The following is a 25211-nucleotide window of genomic DNA, read 5'->3' as shown; positions in this document are numbered from 1 at the left end:
TTAGTTTTATTTTAAGGGGCATTCCTAAAATCCTATTTCTAATCATCTACAGACGTCCAGGACACTGTGCAAATTTTATTGATGAATTTTCTGAATTATTGTCGGTTATCTCTACTGATTTTAACCATTTCATCTTAACTGGGGATTTTAACATTCACATAGATAACATGATGGATGGTAATGTCAAGGAATTTTCTTCCATGTTGGATGTTTGGTTTGTGGCAACATGTAAAAGAACCGACCCACATTCGAGGTCACATTCTGGACCTGGTTATTTCAGGGTGTTGATATTTCTTCTGTTGCGGTCACTGACTCGGCCTTGTCTGACCATTTTTGTATTTTGTTTGATTTACTGATCACTCAGAATGTCCAACCAACCTGCTTCTCCGTTAGGAAGAGGAACATTAATGAAAGAACAAGTGCTAAGTTTGTGGAGGCCATAGCGATGTTACCAACAACCAGTGCAGAGTCAGTTGATGGACTCCTGGATCATTTCAATCTGAAAGTCTTGAATGTAATGGATGCTGTTGCACCGATAAGAATCAGGAGCACTTTGATCAAACAGACAGAAAACACCATGGAGAAACACCCCTGTGGTTACCAGCCTAAAAAGAGAATGCAGAAAAACTGAGCGGAAATGGCGGAAAAATAAACTTCAAATTCACTCTGAGCTGTACAAACAAAGCCTGCATAACTATAACAATGAGCTGTGAAGGCCAGAGAGCTGCATTTATCTGGAATGATTAACAGGAACGTCAACAATTCTCTCTGTTTGCTATGATTGAAAAACTTACTAATCCTCCTATACAGATAAGCCCATTACAGCAACTGCTCAGGAGGGGCAGTATTGTCTGAAACAACCACTGACCACGAAAAAAGAAGGCAACCTGCCTCATCGATTGGCCAGGACCGAAAACGGATATCCCTCCTCCTCAGCTAGCTTGTTCACTGCAAGTAAACAATAGAGCAACACCAAGTTTATCTTGGAGTTTCTGTTTAAATTTTGGTGTTTAAATGAAATACAATTTTCTCAAGAAGCTGTCCAGTATGCATAGCCAGAGAGTTAGCGAGCTATCCAGCATGCTGCTCTGCATCATCAGTTCCTACGACCAGAGTTCGCATTCACACTGCTCCAACTGAACCCTCTATCCATGGAAGTGGACCAGGGTTTGTTTAAAGCAGACAATGCTGTCACTGTTTGTGGAGATAAAGCTAAACGTTTGTGGGCTGTAACACTGAAAGGGCCATTTGGCTACCACAGTCCTAGACCGACCAATGTGCTACCATACAGTTTAAATAAAGTCATCAGCTGCAACAAGACTTCCTCTTTTTGCATTGCTTGACATCTCAACAATTTATGAAGCGTTGATTGGTAGAACTTTCTCATCTTTGAAGAGGAAAATCTTTATAGCAATGTGAAGAGACAAATTCATCTGTGTTGTTGATGGAAAAATCTTGTAGATTGATTATTGATGATTTTGTGATAAATCTGTGAGACAACTAGTCATTTAATGATTGGTAGCAGACATACTAATCAAGCAAGCTACTAAGCTGAAGCTAATGAAATTTGCGAAATTTATGTTTGGAATATGAGCGTTTATCTAGCATGTTAATTTTTCAGTATGTATATAACTGATTTATGTCAATGCGAGCAAATAGGGCTTAAGAGATGTGCTCTCGTTTCCTATTTTTTGTAATTTTCCTGAGACTGATTGGTTCTGTTCATGGTGGAATATGCTGATCATGTGACCCACCCGATCATGTAATGACCAGCAGGTGTGCTAAATAAATGGAATGTTTGCCTGCAACACGGTTGTTCACAAACCAAGAGTGAGTACGGACACTATGTTTTGTGTCATGTTAAACGCTGTGGCAAATATACCTTCTGCTAACAGGCTGGGAGAAGCTTGCTGTTAGCAATGCATCCACATACATATCATGGCTGCCATGTGTTGACATCAAGGCAGTTTGGAGATCATGAGCTTGAGAACTTTTGATGCATACCAACTCCTCATTTCTTTTTCACTCTGGTTTCATAAACACTATAACAATGGACAGTGTGTATTTTGTCATGCATGAAACAAAAACTCAAACAAATGCTTCAGGTGCTTCGAGTCTGTTGGATGTGTAAGCAAGAGCTTGATGTTTGCACATCATTCTGACCCTTAAATGCTCCTGAACTTCTTCTGCCCCAGAGAAGTTGGCCCAACAATTTGAGAAACGCCACATTAAACCAGTCTGAATTCAACGTGGCCCTTAAGCTGTTTGCTTGCACTGAAGAATTTCCCCATGATTCTATTAACTGCAACACTGCACTGAATACAGTAACAGCGACCTTGTTAGGGAGGATTTGAGTGGAAAAGATTAGCAGTAAATACTTTAAATAAATGGAAAAACTTAACTTTGAATTGAAGCATTTCCTCTCTGAGTGTATTCCTTCTTTTGTCATTAAGTATTTTGGGCCAGATGGTAATTTGATGAACCCCATCTCAGCCATCTGAAACAGGATTTTACCCCTCTCAGTGTCCTCCTCTGTCTTTTTCCTGGAGTGTGTTTGGAGCCTCGATCCCATAGAGTCTGTCTAGCTATTAGGAAATGATCATCCTTGACATTTGTTTTCTTTCATCCCTGCAGATCTCCTGCTATTGCCCAAGAGACTATGATAAAACTTTGCCTTCAGCTCAAATGAGAAGATGAGGTCAACACAGATAAGCATGTGTAAGTTTTAACAGGATGGCTCTCATTGTGTCTTTGCCATTACAAGTGCACTGTGTGAGGAAACTATACTCCACCTACTGCCACAGGTAAACATAAGGAGGGGAAGATGGTAAAGATTTATTCAGGACATTTAGAAAAACTAGAATTAGTCGTTACATTCTGATTATTAAACAAGATACTGCAGTCGTCTAGCTGCAGACTGAGTGCTTCTGCTGTTTAAACTGCACACAAATCTCACCCATTTGTTCACAATAGGTTCATTTTCAACTCCATCTACATGGTAATTTAGTTTGCAAACAACAAAGGAAGGTTTTGCTTCAAAGTGTAGGGGTCATAAGTGAAATAAACAGCGAATGAAGTGAATGATTAAACTAAGAAATGCTGATTGTGTCGTGGTTCACATTTCCACCATGCCATCTCTGTGTTTAATACGTTTTCACTTCATATTCTCTGACCATGTTATTCATGCTGAGACTGTGTTCAGCCTTATTCAGCCCACCGGTGATTTGCTCATTATTTCCCAGTCCCACCTCTGCACAGTACTACATAAGCTCTATCCAGTCGCTGCCTCTTTGACAGATTATGGACAGTTTTGTGCCAGTAGATGTGTGCCGTTCTTTCTTTACTCTTGTGTGTTTCAAGTTGACAACCAAGTCCATGTCCCTGGATTGTGAAGCTAAAACACACTGGATTCATAGAGTTATTGTAAAAATTCATGCCACAAGGGCAACACAGCATAAATGATCACCAAGAAAACAAAAAGTTAAGAAAAATGGACAAAAATGTCTGAGGAGGGCATGATACGGTTAATGGTTCTTATTTTCCACTGACGGTTAGACTAAGAACTAGTAGTTCACAGGGCTTTAATCAGTAACGCTCATGAGGGATCGTTTCAACGTTTAGTGATCAACTCCGATGTTTCCATCTGCTCTGACTGGTCAGCGGATTGGTCCATCCTGGTGGCGTGGAGGACAGCTGCTGTAACGCTTTAAATGCTTCAACGGCTTGCTGACAACTTCATCAGGAATGGTGAGAAAATGAAAAATCAGGCGGCTGAGCTTCATGTTCATATCATTTTACAGATCTGGTAGAAGCAGCATTAATTCAATCACAGTTCAGTGGACTTTTCTCAGGAAGTCACTGGGGAGGAGGAAATATTCAGCGACATCATCATTCTGCCTCATTACAGTACCTCAGAAGAATTAGATCTTTTTACTTTTGACTTTAATGGGAAATGGCTTCTTGGAAATGTTGACATAAAAGTTTGTATACTCAGTCTCTGGGGCTTTTTACCACACTAATTAAAGTTGCAATGCAGCATATCATGCTCGCTGTTACAACCTTTGGAGGGGCAGCAGAGCGTGGACTTGAAAGCTGAATAACGAGGAGGAAAAAGCCGGGTAACAACAGCAGATAGGAAATGCAGGCAGAGACAGAAAGTTGCATCAATCAGCAACGACTGTGGAGTGGGATCAGAATGAAGATGGTAGCAAAGGTTTTAAAAAGTGGGCACATACATAATCGAGTTAATTATTCATGGCTGGCAGTCTCCTTTTTCACAGTGTGTCTCACTGGGGCTGCGATTCATGTCTTTCTTGTATCCAAGAATCCCTGAGTCCCGAGGTGCTCTCTTAACAGTGTGCGAGGAGTAGAAGCATGGGGGCTTTGGCAGGGCAGTATTAACTACCAGCCCTCCACTGAGCCCAGTTCAGTGTGGCGTAGTCCTCGTCAGAGTCGGTGCAGGCCTCATGCAGAGCAAATCTCTCCAGAACACTCTACACCTGTCATTCGCTTGCCAGACATCACAGAGGAGTGGAGACTCATTCAAAGCCATGGACCTTAATCATCTGGTCACCTTTAAATAAAAATCAGGCGTTCAATAATCCAAAACATTACTCTTTACCTGAATTACGCTGCATTCTTTAAATCAAAAAACAACAACAAAAAAAAAAAAAAACATGCAGTGGATTTTTTGGCAGCAGAGTGAACGCTCATTACCACTTCACTTCCTTTCCTTTGTTTCTGTTTTCCTGTGCCATCACTCTCTCACACTCACAGCGTCTCTGTAGCGAATCCTGTGCAGCAGCAACACCACAGAGTTAAAACAGCTCCAGACAAACTTCAGCTCAGTCTCTGCGTCTTGCAGCAGCTTAAAGAGGAGGGGCAAAGAGTCATAGCCAATGTCTGTCCAACAAATGAAATAACCAGCAGAAACCCTTCAACAGGTTTGCTGCGGACTTCAGCTGCTGCATTTTGTCTGTATTTACTGTAAATCATGCAGATATTGTGAATCGGGTTTGGTCATATCAATTATTAAAGTGATTCAAGCTCCCAGATAAGCTGACTCTGCCACTAAAGCTTGAATAGTAATTGTAGGCCGTACTTGGCTTGCAAGAGGGCATTTAAAGTGAGCTGTATGGAGTTTTTCTGATGATGAGTGTTTATTCACAGCTCTAACGCTCTTTGCAAATCCCCTCATGCTTTTACTTTAATATGGGTGGAAAATTCCATGAGGTTTAAGAGGACAAAAGGGAAAATTCACGAAGACAGAAAAAGACAAATTGTGGTGTGGGCTTTCAGAAGAAAAACACAGCATTACCTTTTACTATATTTTCACCATTCAGCCTGTTTACTTAAAGCTGTTTTGAGACATGCTTTTCTACTACTGTGATAGAGTTGGAGGATGTTGCTGGTCCGATAGGAGAGAAGGGCACGGAGAAGACAATTCCAAGAATTCTTTGATATTGGAGTTGGGTTTACAGGATGGTGTGTGTGTATGTGTGTGTGTGTGTGCATGTGTGTGTGGTTTTTGTTCATGCACACGCTGGATGACCATCTCTTTTCATGCGGTCTCAGTACTGAGGATACACTCAGACAGGAAGTAACTCACTAACTTGCAAGTTTCAAAATAAAATAACTAGGAAACATGAAGACTTTCCGACAACTACTTTGTAACATTTCTTGCATGACTAAAAAAAAATAATATAGTCCATGTTAGGAATGTGAATTTTTTTGTTAATCAAACGTATTAAATGACAGACCTGTTGTTAACCACAAAAATAAATCTCATTGTTTTCTACTTGAAGCCACATTCAGGCAAATTTGCACAGAAACATATTTGACAGTAGTTGCTTAAAACACTCAATGTTGAACTTTTCTTCATTCATTTTTCTGTTCAGGATTTTCAGGGTAAGCCTACAACATTTCCATCATGCAGAGCACCAGTAGTCCCACAACTAACACTGAGGCGTTATTACTGGAGCTAATGAACAATCCTCGGTTTAGCATCTAGCTAGCAAACTGTTCTGCCTTCATCATGGAGAAGCATCTAATCTGGAAAGCAGAGATATGAGAACATAGGCTGTGTGCTGAATTAGCAGAGGTACAATAAGAGCACTATTTATTTATTTTGTTTTAACCTGTCCTGTCCAGCTTCATGACAGCAGAATGATGGTCTGGCTGTCGTGTTGTTCTGAACACATTTACTCTGCCAAGAGGAGCGTTTGGATGTGGAGTCCCCTTTAATCTTCAATGTTATTCTTTATTATTATTTTAAAATATGTTTCTGCTAATAACTGCTGGACCGGACCTGAAAAACAGAAGGAAAAAGGCGGATAGAAGAGAAAGAAGAAGAGAAAAGGTAGAAAACGGAAGAAGAAAACTAAAGGAAACAAAAGGTGCACCCCCCCCCCCAACTGAACCGTGTCCCTGGACTAAGTCTAGTGGACTATCCTGATGGGAACACAGCTTGCTTGCTTTCTTTCTTTCTTTCTTTCTTTCTTTCTTTCTTTCTTTCTTTCTTTCTTTCTTTCTTTCTATATCTATCTATCTATCTATCTATCTATCTATCTATCTATCTATCCACAGATTGGAATGTACTCATTGAGCCACACAGTGAGGACATTGAGGGGGTGAACTTGTGCAGGGACACTGTTCTCCCTATTGAGACTGTGCGCTGTTTCCCCAACAACAAGCCCTGGATTACCAGCAACATGAAGGAGGTCCTCAACAGAAAGAAGAGGGCGTTCAAAGACGGAAACAGGGAGGAGATGAAGCAGGTACAGAGGGAGCTCAAGATTCGCCTGCGGGAGGCCAAGGATTCCTACAGCAGGAAGGTGGAGCAGAAGCTGCAGCAGAACAACATGAGGGAGGTCTGGGAAGGGATGAAGACCATCACAGGCTGCAAGAAGAGCCATAGCACAGCAGAAGGGGACACAGAGAGAGCAAACCAGTTCAACCAGTTCTTCAACAGCTCCCCTTCTCTCCCAACCCGCCCACCACCCATCATCATCAGCAAGCAGGAGGACACAGGCAGCGCCACAGCACCCATCACCATCACGGGTCAGCAAGTCAGCAGAGAGATGAAGCGGCTTCGCCCTGGTAAGGCAGCAGGTCCGGACAAGGTGTGCCCGAGATTACTCAAGGCCTGTGCTGCTGAGCTGGGGGACCCCCTCCAGCGGGTCTTCAACATGAGCGTCAGTCTGGGGAAAGTTCCAACCCTGTGGAAGACATCCTGTCTCGTCCCAGTCCCCAAGAAGCCATATGCGAGTCAACCAGAAGACTTCAGGCCGGTGGCTCTAACATCACATGTGATGAAGACCCTGGAACGGCTGATGCTCCACCACCTCAGACCCCAGGTTCAACACGCCCAGGACCCCCTGCAGTTTGCCTACCAGGCAAAGGTGGGGGTGGATGATGCCATCCTGTACCTCCTTCACCGGGCACACACTCACTTGGACAGTGGCCGCGGCGCAGTGAGGGTCATGTTCTTCGACTTCTCCAGCGCCTTCAACACCATCCAGCCCATTCTTCTGAGAGACAAGCTGCATAACATGGGAGCGGACTCACATCTGGTCTCCTGGATTGTGGACTACCTCTCAGAGAGACCACAGAACGTTAGGCTGGGTGGCTGCACATCTGACACTGTGGTCAGCAGCACCGGAGCACCACAGGGCACTGTGCTCTCCCCTGTCCTGTTCACAATCTACACATCAGACTTCCAGTATGAGTCTGAGCTCTGCCACATGCAGAAGTACTCGGACGACACTGCCATAGTTGGATGTATTAAGGATGGACAGGAGGAGGAGTACAGGAGTTTGGTGGAAGACTTTGTTGTCTGGTGCAGGGCGAACCACCTGCAGCTGAACACTTCCAAAACCAAGGAGATGGTGGTGGACTTCAGGAGGAACAGATCAGACCTGAGGCCAGTCTCCATAGAGGGTGCGGAGGTGGAGTCGGTCAGTTCATATAAGTACCTGGGACTGCAGCTGGATGACAGACTGGACTGGTCAGAGACCATCAACGCCATCCACAAGAAAGGACAGAGCCGTCTGTACTTTCTAAGGAGGCTGAGGTCCTTCAACATCTGCAAGAAACTGCTGCTGATGTTCTACCAGACTGTGGTGGCCAGTGTCCTTTTCTATGCTGTGGTGTGCTGGGGAGGCAGCATAAAGAAAAGGGACGCAGCACGGCTGGACAGAGTGATCCGAAGGGCAGGATCTGTGGTGGGCACAGAGCTGGACTCTTTGGTCTCAGTGGCAGAAAAGAGGACCTTGGACAAGATCCTGACCACCCTGGACTCCTCCTCTCACCCTCTGCACAGAACTCTGAGCAGGCAGAGGAGTGTGTTCAGCCCCAGACTACTGTCCCTGACCTGCTCCACCAACAGAATCAGACACTCTTTCGTACCCCGGGCCATCCTGCTGTACAACATCTCGCTGAGGGCGCAGGGGTCACAACCACAACCATAGTCTGAATAGTTTTTATGGACATGTGCCTTTTTCTCATTTGTAAGCACATTTGTTTTTCTCATTCTGTAAACACTGTTTCAGCAGTTTTTGCACATCCTGCACTTTTTCACTCAGGCACTCATTCACTCATACACCTTGTTTGACTACCACTGCCAATATATGTACATACTTGATCACCATAGATAGACTCTTGTTCGGTCCAACTCGGAGTGTGTTTTTGCGTCACAGCACATCTAGCTGAGTAGACATTACAATGAGTGTACAATAGTTTTTACCATTTTGTCTCCTTTATCTACCGTTGCCTTTATTTAATTTTAAATTAGTCTAGTTATGCTCAAGTACTAACCCCTAATGTCAAGTACTAACCTTTAATATATGTATATGCTACTGGATGCTTGAATTTCCCTCGGGATCAATAAAGTATCTATCTATCCATCTATCTATCCATCTATCCATCCCTTATTCTAATCTAGTTGGTGCCTGCATACTTTGATGAAATAGCTGCAGACAATCCCTCCCGGGGGGAATCATGTGTGTTCATGAGTGCACGCCTTAATGCATACAAGCATGTGTACATTACAGTGTGCATCCATGCTCTGCACAGTACCCTGAACATCTGTGTCCTTTCCTGTTTGCAAAGAATGCAACCACCATTTCTATTTTTAGCCCAGCAAATGTCTGAGCTGTCAAAAGTCCTGCACCTTTACATTGTTTTAATCTGATGCCAGGAAGTGGCATAAGCGTTGTGAGCTGCAACATCATAACAGCACCGTGTGGAAGTCCCATTTACAGATACAGACAAAAGAACGCAAGTTCAGGAAAGAAGTGCAAGTGGAATAGGTAATATAAGTTTTAGAGAAGCTCTAACCAGAGACACCTGAGTAATGAGCCATAACTGATTCCATTTATTGATTCGTTGACAAGGATAAACTCATTCACTCATGTTCCAGAGCTTGTGATTCATACAGATTAAAAAATGTGTGCATATCGATTGCCCTGGATCCTTTCACAAAGAAGAAACAGATTTGTGATTTATGACTCTAATTTCTTTGCTGAACATAGGGTTAGGGTTAGGAACACAATCAACATGAGCCCTCAGAGGTAGTCTGACTGAGTAAGGTGCAATAAGTTTGCAGGTACAGGGAGATCAGTCATAACATTTAAAGTCAAAACAAGTGTTTATCTCTGACATTTACCAGCTAAAAAACTGTGTAATAGGCTGTATATTATTACAACAGATCATAATTGAAATGAATGTATTTAATGAGCTGATGCTTCTGGACATTGACAGAACTGCTTTGCAGATCAGATTAAGCCTGATAAATCCTGACAGTGGTGAGCATGATCTAGACATGTTTACACACAAAGAGATGAAGACATGCTCAGACATGCAGGCATGTGAAGAAGCAGTTTGTAGAATCACCTTTGGTCGCAATAACTTGCTCGTGATCATTCTCTGTCATGATGTTGTCAGTGTTTTGAATCACTGTGGAGAAATTTTGGCCTGATCTTCTTTACGTACTGCACTAACGTTTGTAAGCTCCTCCTTATGCAGTTTTAAGGTCCTGACAACTTTGCAAACCTAAGCTGTGCAGCCATGTTCTTTTTAGAGAGAAGATGCTCAGGACTAAGAAACTGAAATAAATTGTGCTTTATAGAAGCACTTAAATACATTTTGTTAGCAGCATCTGGCATAAGGAAGAAGAAGGTGAATGATGTGAGACTGATGACATCAGACAGAAAAATGATTGAATATTGTGCTGATAACAATCAGTCCACTCACTGATCTGAACTGATTATTTAGTTTCTGTACTAAATATTCACATTTTACTTAAGTAATATTCTGGCATTTAGTACACAGATTTGTACTATCTTTAATTGGACAAATAGTCATTGCTTTCAGTTTTAATTCACAATTTTCACAGTGTTTCAACTTAAAAAAAAGCCTTGTGCATGTGGAGAATCCTCCGCAGAGTGCGAGCCAATCTCATTAGCTTTCTGTTCTTCCATGATGCTTCAGTGGACAGAAACTTTAATTGCCCTGCATAAAATCGACATTACGCAAAAAATGATCATCCAAAGGCGGGATAAATACAGCAGCCATGGTTTTAATGTCAGACTCACACTAATTGAAAGTCCCCTCAGAGTGCTGACGGTGGAATTGATAGAGCAAAGGAGAGAAAAATTATGAGCTCTAAATTCAAGAAATCCCATTTGTGAAAATGACAAGAGGAGACGGTTAGCGGATAATATTTACTGTGAACATTTCTACACCACTGTACGAGCCTCACCCCCTGTAGGATTGACCGTCTCTCATAGCAAAGAGAAGCTTTATGCCACATAGCAGCTGAAATGCAGCAGAAGGCAACCTTAGGCTACCCAACATCATCCAATGTGAGCACAGCAGCCCACATTCATAACATTTCTCTATCACAACGGGTATTACATAATATCATCTTGTTAGACATCAAATTAAACCCACTGCACAACAAGTCATAACAGAGGTAGATTTTAATGATCCAGTTTATTTCATTACTGTCCACTGTATATTTGACAGTAAACTGCACGAGACTGAGCTCGCTGATCTGGTGTGGGAGGTTTCTGGATATCAGCATGTTGTCTGAAGATATATTAAATAAATTCTTCTTTTGATGTTAAATATGCTAAATCACATCAGCTAAATGTGAAGTGTCTAGGTTCATTTTGTCTCTTCCAATTGTACTTGTAAGAATTCTTTTGATCAGACAAGAAGTATTTTTAGGGGGTTAAAATTTTACCTTGACATGTTTTGACTGGAACTTCACAGTCGGCGGTGATGTGGGAGCCGCGTCATCTGGTGTTGGTCCACTTTGGTGTACTAAGTCCAGAGTCCAAGCAGCGTCTACCAGGAGGTTTTAGAGCTCTTCATGCTTCCTTCAGCAAAAAAGCTCTTTGGAGATGCTGACTTTATTTTCCAGCTGGACTTGGCACCTGCTCACACTGCCACAAGAACCAGAACCTGGCTCAATGACCAAGAATTACTGGGCTGGACTGGCCAGCAGACTCTCCAGACCTGAACCCCGCAGAAAATCTGCATTGCCAAGAGGAAGATGAGACACATGAGACGGAGCAATGCAGAAGAGCTGAAGGCTGCTATTTAAGCATCCTGGTCTTCATTCCACCCCAGCAGGACAACAGGCTGAAAACATCCATGCCACGCCGCATGGGGGCAGGAATCCATGCAGAAGGGCTCACACCAAGACCTGGGTTCATATGCAGGACTAGACCAAGACCTGGGTTCATATGCAGGACTAGACCAAGACCTGGGTTCATATGCAGGACTAGACTCTTCACATAATCACATTTCTTGGCCCAATATCCTTTTTGTTGTTGTTGTTGATTTCAAGTAACATTCTAGTAGTAATATTCTAATAATAAAGTTTCTGGGATTCAGATCTTTGAGTTTTTATCAGTTGTATCCATAATCATCACAATTATAATGAATAAAGGCTTGAAATTTCTCACCTTGCATATAAGTCTATATAATAAATTATTTTACCTTTTAGGTTGACTTACTGAAATAAATCAAGTTTTGCGCAATATTCTCAGTTTTTGAGTTTCACCTGTATTCCAGGTGCAGGTCTCATAAATAATCTGAGCAAAATGCTGCAAGGGAGGAAAAATGTTGTCACACAGAACTATGACAGCATGCATGTGTTCAAGCTGAAGCAGCTTTGTGGAGACGCTGCTGTCAGATCTGGGTGATGTGTGTGAGACGGAGTTCATGCTGACATGCATCAGTAGGAAGACAAAACTGTGAGATTGCTGCAGGAGTTTTAATGTCAGTGGTGAGCATGTTTGGGACTTCCTACCTTGGTGAAAGTGTTTTCTGTTATGAACAATAAAACTAAGCTGCGTTCAAAGCTCACACACAAGCACTTAATGACATTCTGAAATGATCTGCCACTCAGGACGTGGAGCCTTGTGAAGATTAAAAGAAGTTTAACTGCTGCTAAATTTCAGGAGCAGAGTGAACAGCGAGGAAGCCTAATTCCTGGAAAATGCTGCACGTGTTGCTCTGAAGTTTATAGTTCTGTTAAAATGTATATTTGCTGGTAAAATTGTAAGAAATTGAACGTTGTAAATACACGAGTTTGATGGTACCCTGTTTACCCTGGTAAAATAACTTGTGTTCATTTCTAATGTTTAAATGTAGCACATTTCACATTTAGGGAGATAACTTGTACAGATTTTATTATATATTTTTTTAATAACTCCCACTTTAGTTTATATCAGGTGAGTCTGTTCAGGTTGTGGAAATGTATGTATATTTTAAATAATTTCTAAATCCTGATACATTACTTTCAAGATTTGGAGATCCATTGTGATCTTGAACCTGTAATAAACATGTATTTGAAACAGGAAAATACTGTTTAAATTTCCCTTATTTTCACAACAAATTGATGTGGTGCATCTATGTTTTATAAAAGGTAATTAAATGTAAACTTTAAAAAATCTGTGTGCTTCTTTGTACTAAAACAAAGAGAAAATGTGGTTTTTATTTATAAGTAAGTCATTTTACTGGTCCGGCCCACTTTAGATCAAATTTATTTATGAGGTGCCTGTACTAAAATGAGTTGGACACTCCTGATCTATGCATTCATTTAAGTGTCCATATAAACAGAAAAAAAAGAGATCAAATTGTGGGTAATGTTTGGCGACAGTTTCATGAGCTGCCATGAGGCTGTGGTTAATTCAAAGAAGGAATATCATCAGTTATGCATTTTATAGACCACAGATCCCAGCACCGTCTCCTTGTCCTCTCACACAAGCTGTTGTTTTTCCTTCCTCTCTGTAAATAGTTTGAGTCTAATGTTCTCATTAGTTTCTGCTCCGTGTCTGCATAGCACTGCAATCCAGCTCCATCTTCTTTATTCTTTCTTCTCGTTCAGTTTGAACAGCTCAGCTCTCCATCTGGGAGTGAAGGCTCATTTTTCCCTCTCCTTTAAATCATGGTTTCAGTGTTCTGAAAATAGGAAGTTCAGAGCTTGAAAATGCCTTTGACAGAGGGGGGTTGAGGCTGCTGCTGCTGCAGAGCCTGATGTTTAAAACAAAGCAGATCTTGAGGGTTTTATTTAAAGTCCTGCAGAAATTAAACTGAATGCGATGAATGCACTGCATGTGTGCTCATCTGCATGGCTTGGTGCATTTTCACTGTGATTATTAAATAGTTTCAAGTTGCAGAGCAAAGATTTCTGTTTTAAGTAAAATACCTTTAAAATATAGGTGGTCAGAAAAATACAGTAAAAGATTAAATAGGATGTAAGAATTTACATAAAATATACCCAGAAAAGCTAATAGCAGCTTGTAATCATAAGCATGAGCCATAATTTTCAGCATTAAGCGGGTATTTTAATTCGCTATGTAGTTTGTCTTTGAGCCAACCGCCATAAATTAGGCTCTCTGGTTGGAAAACAATGAGTCAGCGAAAACAGCAATACTACAGTAAGTAGTTCATTTGTCTTTAACCCTAACATCAACACAATGAACCGTATGAGAAATAAACTGGCCGCCTAATTTTAAGAATTTGATTTAGCTTGCCAAGCCAACCCTCTAAGATATCCATGTGTTTATTCATGTTCTCTTCTTATTTGGTGAGAGCAGCTAAAACTGAGCAGCATGTGGAGGCTTCATGGCCGGGACGCCATGCCGGGGCTGGTCTGCTGCAGAGGAGTTGTCGTCTGAAACCAAAGACAAGGTTCCGTGTAACGTAAAGAAGCCGTGTTAATGAGATGATTATCTCCTCCTCTCGCCGCTTTGTGTTCTGGGACAGATAATCAGAATCAGAATCAGAAATACTTTATTAATCCCTTGCAGGGAAATTCATGTTCATAATGATGGCTATCGTGGCACAGTCGCTGGAAAAGGTACAAAGATTTGTCCTTTCTGATGTATGAACATTTTGTAACTTCATGCAGTGTCTAAGTTAAGACTGGAGGTTGTAATTAATGAAGAATCTGATTCCATCTCATCTTCACTATCTGGGCTCGCAGTCAGTCCTCAGAGCGCCCAAGTCTGGAATGGCGCTGCTTTTATATCTGAGACAAAAACAGGACGGGGAAAGCGAATTTGGCAGGATGTTGATGCAGCTCTGATTCCACTAAAACTAAAAAATGAACTGTCAGCCAAATTGGCTGGTGAATTTCAATCATCTGCTCCAAATATGACATAATCACAGTGCTACTGTTCACAAAGAGGCTCATCGCACGCTCAGCATTTCCTGCACGGTGCACCACCCACATCTGGGAAGGAACAATTAGTCATGCTTTAAAGGTTTCTTGACACATCTGGAAGAATGTGTGTGTGTGTGCGTGTGTGTGTGTGTGTGTTTGGTCACTGGAGTATATTGCAGTAATTGAAATACTTTGCAGTCCACTAATTATCTGTAACCTGTCATTTATTGTTCGTGGCTAAATGCGTTCCAACGGGTGGTGCTACCATTAATAAATCTTATTATAAAATGTGAAGGTGAAAATAATGTGTGAAAGGAGATAAAGGATTGTCCACAAAAAATGAATGCAGAAAATAGTCTTTACTAGTCAGTGCTATTTGGAGAGAGATAAGGTTAATTAAGCAAAGAAAATGAGTGGGCTGGCTTAAACAATAATTCTGTGTAGGAGCGTGAGTGTGAATCCTGACGGCAAGCAGGCTAAGACACAAGATGAGACAGCCAGTACATTTATAGGTCATTGTGAATAACAAAAATTAAACATGGAAAGTAATCTGGATCTACAGTAAAGAAAAAAAAAAAAAAAAAACAGAAACTTAATTTAGACTTTTAAAGGAAACAAATATTATTTAAACAGGTGTTAATTTGATTAATTACAGAAGTTTAAGCACAAACAGGCAGTGCTGATCATGCTTCAGAAAGAAAATAGTATAAAACTGTGTGTAATCTTTATCATCGCCATCGTCTTCGTCCCGTCTCTTCTAACGACGGCTCATCCGCCATCGTCTTCGTCCCGTCTCTTCTAACGACGGCTCATCCGCCATCGTCTTCGTCCCGTCTCTTCTAACGACGGCTCATCCGCCATCGTCTTCGTCCCGTCTCTTCTAACGACGGCTCATCCGCCATCGTCTTCGTCCCGTCTCTTCTAACGACGGCTCATCCGCCATCGTCTTCGTCCAGTCTCTTCTAACGACGGCTCATCCGCCATCGTCTTCGTCCCGTCTCTTCTAACGACGGCTCATCCGCCATCGTCTTCGTCCCGTCTCTTCTAACGACGGCTCATCCGCCATCGTCTTCGTCCCGTCTCTTCTAACGACGGCTCATCCGCCATCGTCTTCGTCCAGTCTCTTCTAACGACGGCTCATCCGCCATCGTCTTCGTCCCGTCTCTTCTAACGACGGCTCATCCGCCATCGTCTTCGTCCAGTCTCTTCTAACGACGGCTCATCCGCCATCGTCTTCGTCCAGTCTCTTCTAACGACGGCTCATCCGCCATCGTCTTCGTCCCGTCTCTTCTAACGACGGCTCATCCGCCATCGTCTTCGTCCCGTCTCTTCTAACGACGGCTCATCCGCCATCGTCTTCGTCCCGTCTCTTCTAACGACGGCTCATCCGCCATCGTCTTCGTCCCGTCTCTTCTAACGACGGCTCATCCGCCATCGTCTTCGTCCCGTCTCTTCTAACGACGGCTCATCCGCCATCGTCTTCGTCCAGTCTCTTCTAACGACGGCTCATCCGCCATCGTCTTCGTCCCGTCTCTTCTAACGACGGCTCATCCGCCATCGTCTTCGTCCCGTCTCTTCTAACGACGGCTCATCCGCCATCGTCTTCGTCCAGTCTCTTCTAACGACGGCTCATCCGCCATCGTCTTCGTCCCGTCTCTTCTCCGAGATCTCCCCAACAAAGTTGTGCATGTTAAATTTTGTTAAAGGTTTAGTTGGATGAACGCAGTAATCTGATTTCTTTTCTAACAGTGTGTAAAAATGACAATTGTCTGAGATTGTTTTAAGGCAGTTTTGCAGTCTCTCTTCCCTTTAAGGTAGATGCAGACGTGTATGCTTGTAGCACAGACAGGATGTATTACAAATCTCTAAATATAGTAGAGAGTAGTACAACTCAGTTAAGGGAACATGAGGATGTTTGCTCGTGTGCTGAGATGTTGCTCTATCATCTAACATCTGATCTAATGCTCATATGCTCATGCAAACGTGGCCCACCAGCCATTTGCAAGCAGCGGATATAAATGTCCAAAATGTCTATAGACAACTATAAACAAATTTTGATGATTTACAAAGTTTTAGTCCTTCAAAGCCTCTTTTGCTGTTTGCATTTCATCAAATATTTTTTTACAGAAACCTGCAACCTTTTATATTTTGAAGCAGAGCAGCTTCGTGTGTAATACGCTACTCTTCCTGGGGAGAGAACCCAGCGGGATGAAGGATGCATAATCTCTCTTGACAGAATGTTCATGAAAATTAAGATAATTTCACTGCCTCATGTCTTTTGAATACGCAGCAAGAGAAGCGGTAATTTCTAGCTGCTTTAGGAAGGACTGGATTTGAGCAGCAGTAGTTCCTGTCATGTGCAGGTATAAAGATGAATGATCACAGGCACAGTGAAAAATGGTTTGATACTACAGTGCAGTTTCAGATGAGCATATGTGCAGTCTCTGTGGTTGCATTGTGGTCACATGGGTAAAGTGGAAGAAGATCAGAATATATAAGCGATGACATATTCATGATGATCTGTGCCTAGTGGGGGAACACACTCTCGCTCCTCAGACCGTGGCGAATGCATGTGTTGCTGTGTCCATGAAAGGATGGACCAGCAAGGGGTGGTGAGCTGTCCCGCCTATGGCCTTGGTAGTCCTGGTGGAATCACAGCACCGTCTGCCCACCAGTTTAGCCCACCTGCTCATCAGCAGAGCCAAGCAAAACTCATTCCTCATGCTGGCTGCACTTCCTGATGTACACATGTAAACACTGAGCCTCCTGAAAAAACTCATCTAGTTTGCATTTCAGCCAAAGCTGAAATTGTTCCAGGCACTCATGCATGTTTCACACCCACAGTGTGATCACATTTGTCCTTCTCCAAGGGAACAAGAGCATGGTCAAAGCCTTCCAGGTCCCACACAGTCTTCCAACTCAGCTTAATGTACCCTTTTATTCAGCATGTGCCAAAGGATGTTATCAAGCTCGTCCCTGCACAATTGTTACTTAAACCACGAAAAAAAGATGAAAAGAGAAATGGAAACTGACAAATTTGTCTGCCTCCCAAGTGCTATATATCCACTCAGCAAAATTTCAGACAGGACGTGTAAATCGTCCACACCCCTTCAGCAGATTATCCTCTGATCCCAAAAACACTGTGATGTTCCCTACTCCAAACATAACTGTCAACACCTGCTTTATTTCTGAAGTCTTCTCACACATACACAGAAAAAAAGTCTCTTACGTGGCTTCAAATGTAGAATTCCAGCTTATATATGAGCATTCAGTTCTTGCTTTGCTGGTGTGACTCTGCTGCAGAGTGCATGTTCATGGTTGTATAAGGGCTGTTAGCAACATCTCAGCGTACGTATCATGGCTGCCACGCATTCCTAGCGTTCTTCTGGCACGTAGGCCGCTTATGTTGACACAAGGTAATGTGTTGTGTGCGCAAGTTGCAATATTGACTTGAATGCTAGAGGCGTTCATTCGAACAAGAGCATGAACAAACAGGTCCGACGTAAACACAGTGGCGGATAGTTTTGAAGACCGTCTCTCAGACTTTGACCACAACTACCGGCATCTGTATGATTTTTCCTCCCAATTGCACAGTGATAAACACTCACACCTTAACAGTTGACAACAAATTAGGTGCTTTTTTGGGGTTGATGACCCGGAAATACAGTGTGACGGGTATATTGACCTTTTTACTATTTCAAAGTCCAAGGGCTGTTTACTCCCCCTAGTGGTGACCTCCAGTATTGATTTGCTGCGCCGCGCTTCCATTGTTTGCAGCAAGTAAACATAGCCAAATGTTGACAAGTATTTTTGCATTCACGCCAAATATATCCCAACTATAAGTCAGTGGCTCCCAACTTGGGGGCCCTGGTCCACTATGGGGGCCCCCCAAAGAGCACAGGGGTCCCGAGGCTTTGACTGTTCAGAGCTAGTGTGATTTAAATGAAGTCCATGTCCACACAGAGATGAGATGAGGTATTTGCTTAGGTTTTTTTTATCATGTGGGTGTTTTTTATTTACACAGAACCAGAGGTCTAGGAACCCGAAAATACTTTGCACTGTTTCATTAATGACACATGTTTGAGAAACGTCACCAAGCAGATGATTTGTCCTTAATATGAAAAAGAAAAGAAAAAACACTACATGATGGTAAACAGCTAATGAAAGCATAAAACCAAGAAGGTGTCAACACAGGGCAGGCAGGGGCCCCTAGCATTTACGTAGTTGCATGAACGGAGTCTTTAGAGAAAAAAGGTTAGGAACCACGGGTTTAGGTCATATACTGTATGGTGATGTGGGTCATGAAATTAAATGAATTAATGCACAATATTGCATTTGTAGTATTAAATAAAAAAACAAAACAATCTTACTAGAGGATCTATTCTGTAGTTTAGCATTTCAGTTAGCACTCCAGTAAACTGATGTGCCGACTTTGGACAGTCCTGATTTAAAGCAACACTCCTAAGCTTTGGCAGTTTTTCACACACCCCTAACGATGGCTAAGTCTGCATCTGTCTTGTATTCTGTCTCTTCTTGGTTGTCTTTGATGAATCAGTCATGGTGACGTTCAAAACAGCCACTGTGTTGATACCCAGTTGCTAGCGTGTGACACAGTGCTGAAAAAAGGTTGTGAGTTGTAGTTTCTCAGCCTCAAGATGCTGCAGCACAAAAACGTCTCCAAGACTCAGCTCAAAAAATATCAGTGAGCCATTAACACAAGTCAGAAACACTGAGTTTAAAAGCCGGAAAGTCATGGTGTGTAACTTTAAATTAAAAAAACAGCTTATAGAGCTCAACCAGTGCTTTGCTTAATGTTTTAAATTTCATTGAGGAGATCTGACTTCTACTTGGTTTGCATTAAGTTTATATTTACCATTTTAAGTTGAACATTTGTCCATGATTGCATCATCAGTACTGCACTGGTTGCAGCCATCGTAAAAACAAACATTAGTGAAATATGGGCAAAATATAAGCAAAAATTCTTAATTCTAGCAGCTAAAAACTTGACAAAACAAATGAACTGACCAACTGGGCAGTCCGCAGACCCATCACAAACATGTCCGTTTTATCTCATGTATGACATGGTCCTTGTAACTCGGGCTGTGTCACTTCCTGCCATTTTGTCGGCACAGATGCCAAATTACTCCCCCTCCATTTCTAAGTGATGCCACAGATTTGGATGAAATGGCAGCATTTCAGACCCTCATAAATAGAATGGCTTATGTCCTCATGACGACAACGTTCCTGGCAGGAATAACACACAACTGTTAGGCACATGCCTGAAATGAATGATAAGTTCAAGTGTGTGCTAAATGACCATCAAGAAGTAACCAAATCAAGGCTGTTTGCTGGGAAAATTGGAGTCGTAACACCGAATGCCCATGGGATTGGTCCGCTGATGCATGCTTGGCTTCCCTGTATTAGTTAAGGCTGCTGGAGGAGCAGGCTCACATCTCTACAAAAGCCTACTTTCCACCACAAAGCTGGACTTGTGCTTCTTTTCCTCCTACGTGAATGAAAACAGCCGATCTCTGAGGCCTTTCTCCAGTCAATAGTAGCAGTCTGTACCTAAATATACTTTCCTGTCTTTTCTTGCTTTGTCTAGGCTCTGATACAGTTAATCAGCCTCTGCTGTATTGTGGCGCTCCATGAAGAATCTTAAACCTGATGAGAGAATGAGGGAGGTGGCGAGGAGCCAGGTGACTCAGAACATGTGACAGGGGGTCATTGCAGTGGGAGGTGGTGAGATGAATGACAGAGGTGTGAATCCTCGTCACTAATGGAGGCATCCACCTCCACCCAGTGTTTTTCCCGAGGCCTGTGATTAGCACATCTCCAGCCAGCTACATGTTTTCAGGCTTTGAGCTCTGGGTTTAGATATTCCTATGTGAATTTTGCACTTTGCATAAAATTTCCATTCATTTTGAGATATTCAGTTGTGGCTGTAAAGCAAAAGCTGCATTTGTTTAACCTGATGCGAAGCACACAATACCACACCGGCTGAAAGTAATATCAACCAAGAAGGGGAAATTGTTTCACTTGGTTATGGGCTGCATGGATGTAACACAGGTTTGCCGTTTTGCTTTATGTAGAATGTGAAATGCTTCCTCTTCACACTTCACCAGTTAATCTGACCATTTACTGCTCCTGTTGTTGGTTGCCATGGTTACAGAGCCAGTGTGGCATCCTAGTACAGTACCATTCCTGCTCCATGCAGAGAAGCGCACTGTGGCATTGGAGGAGGGTACATGCCATTTGCTGCATGTTACTAAATTTAGAAGACTTTTTGTTGTGGTTCATCTTCTGGATGTCCAGGAGGTTTGTTACTAAGCAGAGGCGCATTATCATATGAATTAGTGCTGCTACTGATGAGCAGAAACAGCTGCTTTGAATGATTTTTATTCATTCATGTGCAGCTGCTCCTTCCTCCTTTATCGATTGTCAAAGATTTCATTCAGAGAAAGTTCTCCGTCGTAATTAAGCTGGACTTTTGGAGCATACCCATGCACTCAGGAAACAGTTTCTGCCATATCTTATGCAGATATGAAGACCGTACATTTAATCCTGGGAATTTTCCAGGATACCAGAAGGCTTGGATGTGGATCAGACAAACCCAAAACTACTGTTTGAAAAGAGATTAATTTATAATTCCAGCTCAAAACCTGAAAGCCATAAAGATGTTGTTTTTGATTCCTTAAATCAGATGTAATATGCATATTTATTTAGTAACAGTAAGGCAACAAAATGTGAGAATGATAAACCTACAGGGAGTTATCCACAGCCAGCATTGACTGTTCAGAGGTTTATATAACAGCAGGTTCTGCTCATTATTTACCTTTCCAGGCCACAGCTTTGCCACTGTTGTCCAGAGCAGGAAGCTCATCATCACCTGTCAAATACACAGTCAGCAGGTAGTTGTGGGAGCATTCTGGTACTTCTGTCAGTTCTTGGGACACCATACAAGTAAATATGGAATTTGGATTTTATTCTTCTTAATTGCACAATATTTGTTCAATAATAAACTGATGGTTTCTGTGCTTTTTGGTCTGAGATGACAAGCTCAGCTTGTTTATTTAACATTAATTTTATTATTGAACATTACCTGCACTATCTGTCCTCGGGCTGGTGTCAGACTGTTAGCGATTTCTGGTTCAAGGTTCAACTCTTAGCATAACCCTTCTCATGTCACCACAGTAACAGACCAATGCGTGGGGGAGCACCATCGGCAGGATGTGCTGCAGCACATGATCTTCAGGCCTTGTAATGCAACTTTAATGAATATTGATTTCCACCATCCTTCCCTGTGTGCTACATGCACCTGAGACCAGTTCAACAGCCAATATTAAAAAAAGACTGAGAATCTAATAATATGACTGACACACAAAACAGAAAATATATAAACATTTATTCATCTCAGAAAAGAACTACGCTTGTTATTTATTGTTTACTTCCATCATTGTTGTGCTGCATACATCATAAATGTCAACCAAGAAATCCCCTCAATTATCACGGAAATGCCTCATTATTCATATCACAGCCAGCAAACATCACAACTCAGTGATAACACCTTCCATCCGTGAGCAGGTTAATCTCTCCTCCTCCTACTGCTGGGAATAAAATGACTGGACAGGAAGTTGGGGGGTAACAAACAATGTGGTGATGACAGCAATGATCCGAACGCTGTAGAGAGCCTCTTCCATCCAATCCACAGTGCACCAACGTCACCTCATGCTTTTTGTGTGAAAATGCCTACAGTGGCTCATGAATCAATGCTGGGGTGAAATATTTATCCACTTCCATATAAAATTCCCCTTCAAATTTTCTATGAGCGGCTCTTTGATGCTGCGTGGCGCCATAAGTAACCCCTTCTCCAAAGATGAGCTTTGAAACGCTCATGTCTGACTTCTACAAAAATACTCCTTGTTGCTCTTAATTCCAGCCTCCACTGTTTTAATGGACTCTAATTGTTCCCTCCTCATTAACAGAACTGGCACCGCCTCGTGCCATTAAAATATAACTGCTGTTATTCTCCCCTTGATACAACCTCATAATGACAACAAAGTCAGACAGAGGCTGCAACTTGTTCCCCCAACTCCTGCAGGAAGAATTAAGCAGCAGGAATAGACGGCGGCGCTGAGAGGCTGATAACCCTCACCTCGTAGGGGCGTTGATGGGAACTTTTCATGAGCTACTACCACTTTCAACAACACAAACAACGTCACACACGACATCTTCTGAAAGTAAAGATGAAAATAAACATGGATGCAAGCAGCACTGCTCAGTCAGTGGTCTGCTAATGCTGGAACGTAGCCAGAAATAGTTTCCTGATGCATATTGTATGTGTAACCACAGCTTGTAGCTTAATAAAGGGAGAGTGCTTTTAGACTGAGTATAAAGATCTTCTAGAAGGATACAATATTTTCTGATGATTACTGGCCAACTGTAGATGCCAATACAGAGCATATGAGGATTAGCGTCTGTTGTGGAATTAATGTATTAGTATGCCAAATATTTGATGCTTTTCAAATGTACATATTCACAGGGCAACATGAGAAAATGACTTCAGTTTAGATGTAAAACATACTTTATGTCTAATGAGATGGAAATGCACTTTTTTCTAATATCTAAAAGCATGTGTATTTCATTTTGCAGCCATTATCAACCCACACCTATCACATTACCATCTAAATTCATAGATCCCTCTTTTGATTTTCTCTCGTGTTAAGGGCCCACGGCTTTGGAGAAGTTAATCTGACTCTATGAACCCGCCTAGGAGACTGGACCGCTGTCTGGATCCACCCCGGTGCCCTGCTGTTCTGGTCCTTGTCTGCGGTTGGCAGACCAGGATTGGCTGCTTGCTCTTCCTTCCCAGCTGATCCTGGCTCATCAGCCCTATTTAAGGAGCAGGCTGACGATGATTCAGGGCAGCTGTGTGGTTTTTTAACACGGTTTACCTCACTTTGGGTTGCCTGTCTACTTTGTAGCACTGTGAGAGCTTTGAGAACTTTTGTGGTTTTGTTTCTACTTGTATACTGAGGTGTTTGTTGTAATCCCTAGGTGGCCCTTTTTGTTTAATCCTCCACTTTTGTGTCTGGCTCGTAGAGCCTCTGGGTTTAGACCTATTTTCTGTTATTGCACTTTATGATCTGCCTTGTTTTCACTAATAGGTTTACTTTAAATACATACTTTTAATTAAGTTTTTGTTTGTAGTTTTAATGTTCACAGCTTCTTTTTCCCAGTGAGCTGGGGGTTTCAAACACGTTTCAGTCATAAAATAAGATTTATTTGCAGAAATTTACCTATAATGTCCTGATTCATGTAACTTGACAGAGTCAGGTGGTCCATCTCCACCTTTCTGCAGGTCACAGTGATAAGCTTCCAGTTTAAATAGAAAATAAAGGATCTGACTGCTGTGTGTTTACATCTCACAACTCTAACAGAACAGCTACACAGGCTCACAGTGCAAACTTTCAATCTTACCAATTAATACATATAACAAACAACTTGTATCAGGACACATTTCTCTCATTTTTCTACAGACCCAGTTCAGAGGATGATGTATTCTTTCAGTGTCTACAGACATTCTGGCTATGTTGCTGCATGTTGATGCCATTTACCTGCATCATGACAACGTGGTGTTGATTCAGTCACTTATGGGAACAAGAAGGGATGGCACATCGCATCATTCTGCCAGCTCTTAACTAGTAAACTACCAATCTCATGAGAGCCCTTAAACTCTTGTTTGGAATTAGCAAGATTAGCAATCACGTTTGCTAAACTAGCGGCTGCTAATTTGCAAAGTTTTCTATCCACAAATCATGTTTCTACCCTGCCTCCAACTCACGATTCTTCACTTTTCTACGTCTCTCACTCATTAATGGCTGGATGTGGGAGTTAAATAACTTGGTTAGGGATAGAAAAGGACTTTACACCCAGACATGGCGACGCATTTTAATACTCTTGGATTGCATTTCTACGACGGCCTTTACAAAACAACAGCTCATTGACATGTTGCCATCTCACAACTCTGGCAGCTCTTCTGTACATGTTGGACATGCAGGCAAACACAAGTATCACAGGCTTTCTGGTGAGACTGAGCTGCTTCTGCTGAGGAAGAACAGGGGTGTCCAGCTCTGGTCCTCAAAGGTTGCTGCATCCTGCAGGTTTTCCACGTGTCCCTGTTTCAACAAACCTGATTCAAATTATTGAGCCATTGTGAAGAACTCCATACGCTGTTGGATCCATTTAATTAGAGTCAGATGTGTTGGAGCAGGGACACATTGAAAACCTGCAGGACTACAACCCAACGAGGACCAACTTTGGACACCCCCGTTGTAGGAGTGACCTCCAGAGATGTGTCATCACATCCACTGCACATATGTGGAAATTCAAACTTAAGTTTTGAAATTGGAAATTGAACTTTTGTCCCACCTGATTGAGAAAAATTCAGAATTTAATGATAAATGATTAAAATTATTATTAATAATAAATGCTGTAAGCTAAGAAACCCACAAAGAGGAAACAGAGGTAT

General features: G+C 42.2%; 1 protein-coding gene across 2 annotated transcripts in view; it reads right to left on the bottom strand.

Moving 5' to 3' along the window:
• The window catches only part of LOC121636265 (caM kinase-like vesicle-associated protein), a 49525-nt gene that overhangs the window by 21136 nt on the left and 3178 nt on the right, over nt 1-25211 (bottom strand). The window contains exon 2 of one of the 2 annotated variants that reach the window (XM_041979644.1): nt 4775-4867. The exons of the other annotated variant lie outside the window; for it this stretch is intronic. The gene's annotated coding sequence lies outside the window, so the exon portion shown is untranslated. The remainder of the gene's footprint in view (nt 1-4774; nt 4868-25211) is intronic. 2 annotated transcript variants of the gene reach the window in all.

The sequence above is a fragment of the Melanotaenia boesemani genome, chromosome 3 (assembly GCF_017639745.1).
Source record: "Melanotaenia boesemani isolate fMelBoe1 chromosome 3, fMelBoe1.pri, whole genome shotgun sequence".
Taxonomy (NCBI): domain Eukaryota; kingdom Metazoa; phylum Chordata; class Actinopteri; order Atheriniformes; family Melanotaeniidae; genus Melanotaenia; species Melanotaenia boesemani.
The sequence above is the reverse complement of the archived record's forward strand: the minus strand, read 5'-3'. Positions and strand labels throughout refer to the sequence as shown.